Raw genomic sequence first — 9,725 nt, 5'->3', positions numbered from 1 at the left:
CAAGATGTTCTTGATGATTTACTTGCTCTGATCTTTGAATTTAATTGACTTGATTGTTTTGTGTGTCTCATATGCATTTTCATTTTGTTAGTGTCAGTAGTATACAAACTGATAAGTTTGGTGTCTTGCATGCATTGTTATTTGATTCTTGTTGCATTTGATTTGTTCTTATTATAAAAAATCCAAAAATATTTTTAATTTGTGTCTTTTCAAGTCAATAATACAGAGAATTGAAGATTCAGAACATACAGCAGAGGAATTGCACAGAAAAAGCTGGGCGTTCAAAACACCCAGTCAAGAAGGACAGATTGGCGTTTAAACGCCAGCCAGGGTACCTGGTTGGGCGTTAAACGCCAGAATGTGCACCATTCTGGGCGTTTAACGCCAGGATGGCTAGAAGGGAAGATTTTGTTTTCAAATCAAATTTTTTCTAAGTTTTCAAAATCTTTTCAAAATCAAATCTTTTTCAAATCAATTTTCCAATCAAATCTTTTTCAAAATCAATTTCTTTCCAATTTTAAAGATACTTACTATCAATTAATGATTTGATTCAACATCTCAAGTATGTTGCCTTTTCTGTTGAGAAAGGTTTAATGTTTGAATCATATCTTTTCTTGTTAGTCAAGTTTTTAATTTTCAAATCAAATCTTTTTAAAATGTTTTTCAAATCATATCTTCTCAATCACATTTTTTTAATCAATCATATCTTCTTAACCACATCTTTTTCAAAATAGTTTTCAATCAAATCTTTTTGATTTCTAATTTCAAAATCTTTTTCAAAAAATCACTTGATTTCTTTTCTATTTTCATTTTCGAAAATTAAGTAATGCTTTTCAAAAATGTTTTCAAATTTTTTTTCCACTTAATTTTCGAAAATTACTTCCCTCCTTCTCACATCCTTCTATTTATGGACTAACACTATCCCTTAATGCAAAATTCGAACTCCATCTCCTTTGTTAAGTTCGAATTTTCCACTTCTGTCTTCTACTCTTCTTTTCCTCTGACACCTTAAGGAATCTCTATACTGTGACATAGAGGATTCCACATTTTCTTGTTCCCTTCTCTTTCTTATGAGCAGGAGCAAAGACAAAGGCATTCTTGTTGAGGCTGATCCTGAACCTGAAAGGACCTTGAAGAGAAAGCTAAGAGAAGCCAAAGCACAACTCTCTTTAGAGCACCTGAACGAATTCTTCAAGGAAGAAGAACAAATGGCAGCCGAAAACAACAACAATGCCAACAATGCAAGGAAGGTGCTGGGTGACTTTACTGCACCTACTCCCGACATCTATGGGAGAAGCATCTCTATCCCTGCCATTGGAGCAAACAACTTTGAGCTTAAGCCTCAATTAGTTTCTCTAATGCAACAGAATTGCAAGTTCCATGGACTTCCATTGGAAGATCCTCATCAGTTTTTAGCTGAGTTCTTGCAAATCTGTGACACTGTTAAGACTAATGGGGTTGACCCTGAGGTCTACAGACTTATGCTATTCCCTTTTGCTGTAAGAGACAGAGCTAGAACATGGTTGGACTCTCAACCTAAAGAAAGCCTGGACTCTTGGGAAAAGCTAGTCAATGCCTTCTTGGCAAAGTTCTTTCCACCTCAAAAATTGAGTAAGCTTAGAGTGGAAGTCCAAACCTTCAGACAGAAGGAAGGAGAATCCCTCTATGAAGCTTGGGAAAGATACAAACAATTGATCAGAAAGTGTCCCACTGATATGCTTTCTGAATGGAGCATCATAGGTATTTTCTATGATGGTCTCTCTGAACTGTCCAAGATGTCTTTGGATAGCTCTTCTGGAGGATCTCTTCATCTGAAGAAGACGCCTACTGAGGCTCAAGAACTGATTGAAATGGTTACAAATAACCAATTCATGTACACTTCTGAAAGAAATCCTGTGAACAATGGAACTAGTCAGAAGAAAGGTGTTCTTGAGATTGACACTCTGAATGCCATATTGGCTCAGAACAAAATATTGACCCAACAAGTCAATATGATTTCTCAAAGTCTGTCTGGAATGCAAAATGCACCAAGCAGTACTAAGGAAGCTTCATCTGAGGAAGAAGCTTATGATCCTGAGAACCCTTCAATAGAAGAGGTGAATTACATGGGAGAACCCTATGGAAACACCTACAATCCTTCATGGAGGAATCATCCAAATCTTTCATGGAAGGATCAACAGAGACCTCAACAAGGTTTCAATAACAACAATGGTGGAAGAAACAGGTTTAGCAATAGCAAGCCTTTTCCATCATCTTCTCAGCAACAGACAGAGAGTTCTAAGCAGAATACCTCTAACTTAGCAACCATGGTCTCTGATCTAATCAAAACCACTCAAAGTTTCATGACTGAAACTAGGTCCTCCATTAGGAATTTGGAAGGATAAGTGGGTCAGCTGAGCAAGAAAATTACTGAACTCCCTCCTAGTACTCTCCCAAGCAATACAGAAGAAAATCCAAAAGGAGAGTGCAAAGCCATCAAATTGGCCGAATCCTGGGAGAAAGAAGAGGCAGTGAACGCCACTGAGGAAGACCTCACTGGACGTCCACTGGCCCCCAATGAGTTCCCCAATGAGGAACCTTGGGAATCTGAGGCTCAAACTGAGACCATAGAGATTCCATTGGACTTACTCCTGCCATTCATGAGCTCTGATGAGTATTCTTCCTCTGAAGAGGATGAGTATGTCACTGAAGAGCAAGTTGCTAAATACCTTGGAGCAATCATGAAGCTAAATGACAAGTTATTTGGAAATGAGACTTGGGAGGATGAATCCCCTTTGCTCACCAAAGAACTGAATGACTTGTCTAGGCAGAAACTGCCTCAAAAGAGGCAGGATCCTGGGAAGTTTTCTATACCTTGTACCATAGGCACCATGACCTTCAAGAAGGCCTTGTGTGACTTAGGGTCAAGTGTAAACCTCATGCCTCTCTCTGTAATGGAGAAGCTAGGGATCTTTGAGGTGCAAGCTGCAAGGATCTCACTAGAGATGGCAGACAACTCAAGAAAACAAGCCCATGGACTTGTAGAGGATGTTCTGGTCAAAGTTGAAGATCTTACATCCCTACTGATTTCATAGTCCTAGAGACTGGGAAGTGCATGGATGAATCCATCATCCTTGGCAGACCCTTCCTAGCCACAGCAAAGGCTGTGATTGATGTTGATAGAGGAGAGTTGATCATTCAAGTGAATGAAGAATCCTTGGTGTTTAAGGCCCAAGGATATCCCTCTGTCTTCATGGAGAGGAAGCATGAAGAGCTTCTCTCAAAACAGAGCCAAACAGAGCCCCCACAGTCAAACTCTAAGTTTGGTGTTGGGAGGCCACAACCAAACTCTAAGTTTGGTGTTGAACCCCCACATTCAAACTCTAAGTTTGGTGTTGGGAGGTTCCAACATGGTTCTGAGCATTTCTGAGGCTCCATGAGAGTCCTCTGTCAAGCTAATGACAATAAAGAAGCGCTTGTTGGGAGGCAACCCAATGTTTTATAATTAATTATTTTCTTTTGTTATTTTATCTCTTTTGTAGGTTGATGATCATAAAAAGTCACAAAATCCATGAAAAAAGCAAAAACAGAATGAAAAACAGGAAGAAAAACAGCACACCCTGGAGGATGCACCCACTGGCGTTTAAACGCCAGTGAGGTTAGCTGGTGGGCGTTTAACGCCCAGTCTGGCACCATTCTGGGCGTTTAACGCCAGAAAGGGGAACCAGACTGGCGTTAAACGCCAGAAAGGGGCAAGAAGCTGGCGTTAAACGCCAGAAATGGGCACCAGCCCGGCGTTTAACGCCAGAATTGGCTCAAAACGTGATTTTGAGTGCCATTTGATGCAGGGATGACTTTTCCTTGACACCTCAGGATCTGTGGACCCCACAGGATCCCCACCTACCCTACCACTCTCTCTCTCTTCTTCACCCATTCACCAATCACCTCAATACCTCTTCCCCAAAAACCCCTCACCTATCAAATCCCATCTTTCTCTTCACCACTCACATCCATCCTTCATAAAACCCCACCTACCTCACCATTCAAATTCAAACCACTTTCCCACCCAAACCCACCCTCAAATGGCCGAACCTCTCTCTCCCCCTCTCCTATATAAACCCTCCTTCACTCCTTCATTTTCACACACCTTAAACACTACTTCTTCTCCCTTTTGGCCGAACACAAAGCCCTCTCCATCTCCTCCATTTCTTCTTCTTCTACTCTCTTCTTTCTTCTTTTGCTCGAGGACGAGCAAACATTTTAAGTTTGGTGTGGTAAAAGCATAGCTTTTCGTTTTTCCATAACCATTTATGGCATCCAAGGCCGGAGAAACCTCTAGAAAGAGGAAAGGGAAGGCAAAGCCTTCCACCTCCGAGTCATGGGAGATGGAGAGATTCATCTCAAGGGTGCATCAAGACCATTTCTATGAAGTTGTGGCCTTGAAGAAGGTGATCCCCGAGGTCCCTTTTTCACTCAAAAAGGGTGAATATCCGGAGATCCGACATGAGATCCGAAGAAGAGGTTGGGAAGTTCTTACCAACCCCATTCAACAAGTCGGAATCTTGATGGTTCAAGAGTTCTATGCCAATGCATGGATCACCAAGAACCATGACCAAAGTGTGAACCCGAATCCAAAGAATTATCTTACTATGGTTCGGGGGAAATACTTGGATTTTAGTCCGGAAAGTGTGAGGGTGGCGTTCAACTTGCCTATGATGCAAGGAGATGAGCATTCTTACACTAGAAGGGTCAACTTTGATCAAAGGTTGGACCAAGTCCTCACAGTCATATGTGAAGAGGGCGCCCAATGGAAGAGAGATTCAAGAGGAAAGTCGGTTCAATTAAGAAGGCATGACCTCAAGCCCGTGGCTAGAGGATGGTTAGAGTTTATACAACGCTCAATCATTCCCACTAGCAACCGGTCCGAAGTTACCATAGACCGGGCTATCATGATCCATAGCATCATGATTGGAGAAGAAATAGAGGTTCATGAGGTTATAGCCCAAGAACTCTATAAGGTGGCGGACAAGTCCTCTACCTTGGCAAGGTTAGCCTTTCCTCATCTCATTTGTCACCTCTGTTATTCAGTGGGAGTTGACATAGAGGGAGACACCCCCATTGATGAGGACAAGCCCATCACTAAGAAGAGGATGGAGCACACAAGAGATCCCACTCATCATGAGATCCCTGAGATTCCTCAAGGGATGCACTTTCCTCCACAAAACTATTGGGAGCAATTGAACACCTCCCTAGGAGAATTGAGTTCCAACATGGGACAACTAAGGGTGGAGCATCAAGAACACTCCATCATCCTTCATGAAATTAGAGAAGATCAAAGAATCATGAGGGAGGAGCAACAAAGACAAGGAAGGGACATTGAGGAGCTTAAGCACTCCATAGGATCTTCAAGAGGAAGAAAGAGCCGCCATCACTAAGGTGGACCCGTTCTTCGATTTCCTTGTTCTTTATTCTTCTGTTTTTCGAATTTTATGCTTATGTTTATCCATGTTTGTGTCTTGTGATCATTAGTGTCTTAGTGTCTATGCCTTAAAGTTATGAATGTCCTATGAATCCATCACCTTTCTTGAATAAAAACATGCTTAATTGAAAAGGAAAGAATTGCATGAATTTTGAATTTTATAACAGTTTAATTATTTTGATGTGGTGGCAATGCTCTTGTTCTCTGAATGTATGCTTAAACAGTGCATATGTATCTTGAATTTGTGATTTATGAATGTTGGCTCTTGAAAGAATGATGAAAAAGGAGACATGTTACTGAGGATCTGAAAAATTAATAAAATGATTCTTGAAGCAAGAAAAAGCATTTCTATTCAAAAAAAAAAACCGAAAAAAAAAGAAGAAAAAAAAAGAAGAAAAAGAAAACGAAAAAAAAAATAGAGAAATAAGAGTTGTGATCCAAGGCAAATAAGAGTGTGCTTTAAGAACCCTGGACACCTCTAATTGGGGACTTTAGCAAAGCTGAGTCACAATCTGAAAAGGTTCACCCAATTATGTGTCTGTGGCATGTATGTATCCGGTGGTAATACTGGAAGACAGAGTGCTTTGGGCCACAACCAAGACTCAATAAGTAGCTATGTTCAAGAATCATCATACTCTACTAGGAGAATCAATAACACTATCTGGATTCTAAGTTCCTAAAGAAGCCAACCATTCTGAATTTCAAAGGATAGAGTGAGATGCCAAAACTGTTCAGAGGCAAAAAGCTAAAAGCCCCGCTCATCTAATTAATACTGATCTTCATAGATGTTTTTGGAATTCATTGCATATTCTCTTCTTTTTATCCTATTTGATTTTCAGTTGCTTGGGGACAAGCAACAATTTAAGTTTGGTGTTGTGATGAGCGGATAATTTGTATACTTTTTGGCATTGTTTTTAGTATGTTTTTGGTATGATCTAGTTAGTTTTTAGTATATTTTTATTAGTTTTTAGTTAAAATTCACTTTTCTGGACTTTACTATGAGTTTGTGTGTTTTTCTGTGATTTCAGGTATTTTCTGGCTGAAATTGAGGGACCTGAGCAAAAATCTGATTCAGAGACTAAAAAGGACTGCAGATGCTGTTGGATTCTGACCTCCCTACACTCAAAGTGGATTTTCTGGAGCTACAGAAGCCCAATTGGCGCGCTCTCAACGGCGTTGGAAAGTAGACATCCTGGGCTTTCCAGCAATATATGATAGTCCATACTTTGCCCAAGATTTGATGGCCCAAACCGGCGTTCAAAGTCACCCTCAGAAATCCCAGCGTTAAACGCTGGAACTGGCACCCAAATGGGAGTTAAACGCCCAAACTGGCACTAAAGCTGGCGTTTAACTCCAAGAAGAGTCTCTGCACGAAAAATGCTTCATTGCTCAGCCCAAGCACACACCAAGTGGGCCCGGAAGAGGATTTTTATGTCATTTACTCATTTCTGTACACCTTAGGCTACTAGTTTTCTATAAGTAGGACCTTTGACTATTGTATTAGAAATCTTTTGATCACTTTAGATCTCTAGATCATCTTTGGACATTTTAGTTCTTAGATCATTGGGAGGCTGGCCATTCGGCCATGCCTAGACCTCATGCTTATGTATTTTCAACGGTGGAGTTTCTACACACCATAGATTAAGGTGTGGAGCTCTGCTGTACCTCGAGTATTAATGCAATTACTATTGTTCTTCCATTCAATTCCGCTTGTTCTTGTTCTAAGATATCACTTGTTCTTCAACTTGATGAATGTGATGATCCGTGACACTCATCATCATTCTCACCCATGAACAAGGTGACTGACAACCACTCTTGTTCTACAAGCAATCAAGGCTCTAGTGAATATCTCTTGGATTCCTGATTGCACGATGCATGGTTGATCGCCTGACAACCGAGTGCTCGTCTGACAAACGAGCCAACCATTCCGTGAGATCAGAGTCTTCGTGGTATAGGCGAGAACTGATGGCGGCATTCAAGAGAATCCGGAAGGTCTAACCTTGTCTGTGGTATTCTGAGTAGGATTCAATGACTGAATGACTGTGACGTGCTTCAAACTCCTGAGGGCGGGGCGTTAGTGACAGACGCAAAAGAATCACTGGATTCTATTCCGGCCTGATTGAGAACCGACAGATGAATTCCGCTATGCTGTGACAGAGCATATGCAATCGCTTTCACTGAGAGGATGGGAGGTAGCCACTGACAACGGTGAAACCCTTGCTTAAGCTTGCCATGGAAAGGAGTAAGAAGGATTGGATGAAGACAGTAGGAAAGCAGAGAGACGGAAGGGAAGGCATCTTCATGCGCTTATCTGAAGTTCCTACCAATGAATTACATAAGTATCTCTATCTTTACCTTTGTGTTATTTTCGTTCATCATCATATACATTTGAGTTTGCCTGACTAAGATTTACAAGATGACCATAGCTTGCTTCAATACTAACAATCTCCGTGGGATCGACCCTTACTCGCATAAGGTTTATTACTTGGACGACCCAGTGCACTTGCTGGTTAGTTGTGCGAAGTTGTGTAATGCCATGGTATTGAACACCAAGTTTTTGGGGTTCATGACCGGGGATTATGAAGAGTTGTGAAAAAGTATTGTTCACAATTTCGCGCTACCAACCACCCAACCTCAAGGAAGCAAGCCCACAAGTGTCAACCAATCAAGGCCACAAGAAGCATCTAGAATAGGAATTTTCATTTAATTGTAATTTGCTTTTAATTTCATTTTGTAATTTAGGAGAGCCTATATAAAGGCTTTAGTTTTTACTTTGAAAGGGGATTGGACGGAAGGAAATTCAGGAATGGGGGATTGACGAGGGGACTTCGGACTCCCTCCCCTCACACACTTTTCTTTCTCTTTCTTTTCTTTGTACTTTTCATTTTTATGAATTTTGAAGTTTCAATTTCAGTTTTAATCTTCATCTTTACTTTTATACACTTTCTTTCTTTTCTATTTTGTTAGAGCAATGACCAACTAACTCTTTTCATTGGGTTAGAGAGCTCAATTGTGATTCAACGGATTAAGTGTAGTTCTTATTCTTCTTCTTCTATCTTTTCTCTTGATTTTGCTTGAAAGCTTTCGATCTTCATCCAATTGGGTAGTGATCTTGGAAAAGAAGCTATTCATACTTGGATCTCTTCTGAACCTTGGAAGAGGAATGAAGAGATCATGCTAGAAATGCTTTCTCATGTTGTACCAAATTGGGTTTGGATGGATATGTGACTATAATCCTCCAACACTTGATTTGGGAATGCATGTGGTATAATCAGTGACCATACTTCATCTCTTCTCATGAGCAATTGACCAAGGAATTGGCTATTGATCAAGATTTGAGAGATTGAATTACAAGTAATTGTAATTCGATCACTTAAGATTACCAAGGAGATTAATGAATGATTGAGGAAGAGATGAGAATGAACTTAATCCGGAGGATTGCAATATCTCTTGATCCCAATGTTCATTTTATTTTTAGTTCTTACATTTACTTTTCTTGCCATTTTACTCCTCTGCACTTTATTGCTTTCTTTACTTTTCTGCCATTTACATTTCCTTGTTACCTATCACTCCAATATGATTCGTCTAACTAGGATAATCAATTAACCATTGACTACTTAATCCGTTAATCTCTGTGGGATTCAACCTCACTCTATTGTGAGTTTTACTTGACGACAATTCGGTACACTTGCCGAAGGGAGATTTGTTGAGAGACAAGTTTCCACCCGCATCAAGTTTATGGCGCCGTTGCCGGGGATTGATTGTGCATCAACAATGATTAAATTAGGAGATCACTAGATTGAGCATTTTTGTTTTGTTGATTTAATTTTCTGTTTGAGTAATTTACTTTCTGTCTTAGTTAACCTCTCCCCTTCCCCCTCTACTCTTTCGTGTTGTTTGTTATTTACCATTCAGTTTGCTAACCCACTAACTGTTTGTGATATTGCCTCACTGGGAATTTCCTCATCTGTGACAATGGAGATTCCAATTTCTTTTGGTGATTATTGTTTGAGACAGAGCTCTCTGCAGGAAAGAAAGGAGCATCCATCATATTTTAGTCAATCAAATTTCATGGGAAACTCTCCACCACCATAGAATGATTCACTTTACTATGCTCATGGTGGGTGGGAGTATCAAGAACATGAAATGGGGTACTTTCCAGAGCCACAAAATGATCCATATTTTGGTGAAATTGATCACTACTCAAGTTGTGGCTGGGAAGATCATAATCAAAGAGATTTCACTTATTCATACCCCATTCATCAAG

The 9,725-nt window shown here is 40.2% G+C and overlaps 1 non-coding gene across 1 annotated transcript; it reads right to left on the bottom strand.

Annotated features, from left to right (window-relative positions):
- Positions 1-1,613: 1,613 nt before the first annotated feature.
- LOC112798975 (small nucleolar RNA R71) lies at positions 1,614-1,721 on the bottom strand. Its single transcript, XR_003200567.1, has one exon. It is a non-coding gene; the product is annotated as a small nucleolar RNA R71 (small nucleolar RNA).
- Positions 1,722-9,725: the final 8,004 nt, after the last annotated feature.

The sequence above is a fragment of the Arachis hypogaea genome, chromosome 4 (genome assembly GCF_003086295.3).
Source record: "Arachis hypogaea cultivar Tifrunner chromosome 4, arahy.Tifrunner.gnm2.J5K5, whole genome shotgun sequence".
In the NCBI taxonomy this organism is placed as follows: domain Eukaryota; kingdom Viridiplantae; phylum Streptophyta; class Magnoliopsida; order Fabales; family Fabaceae; genus Arachis; species Arachis hypogaea.
Note: the sequence above shows the minus strand (reverse complement) of the source record. Positions and strands in the feature narration are given on the sequence as shown.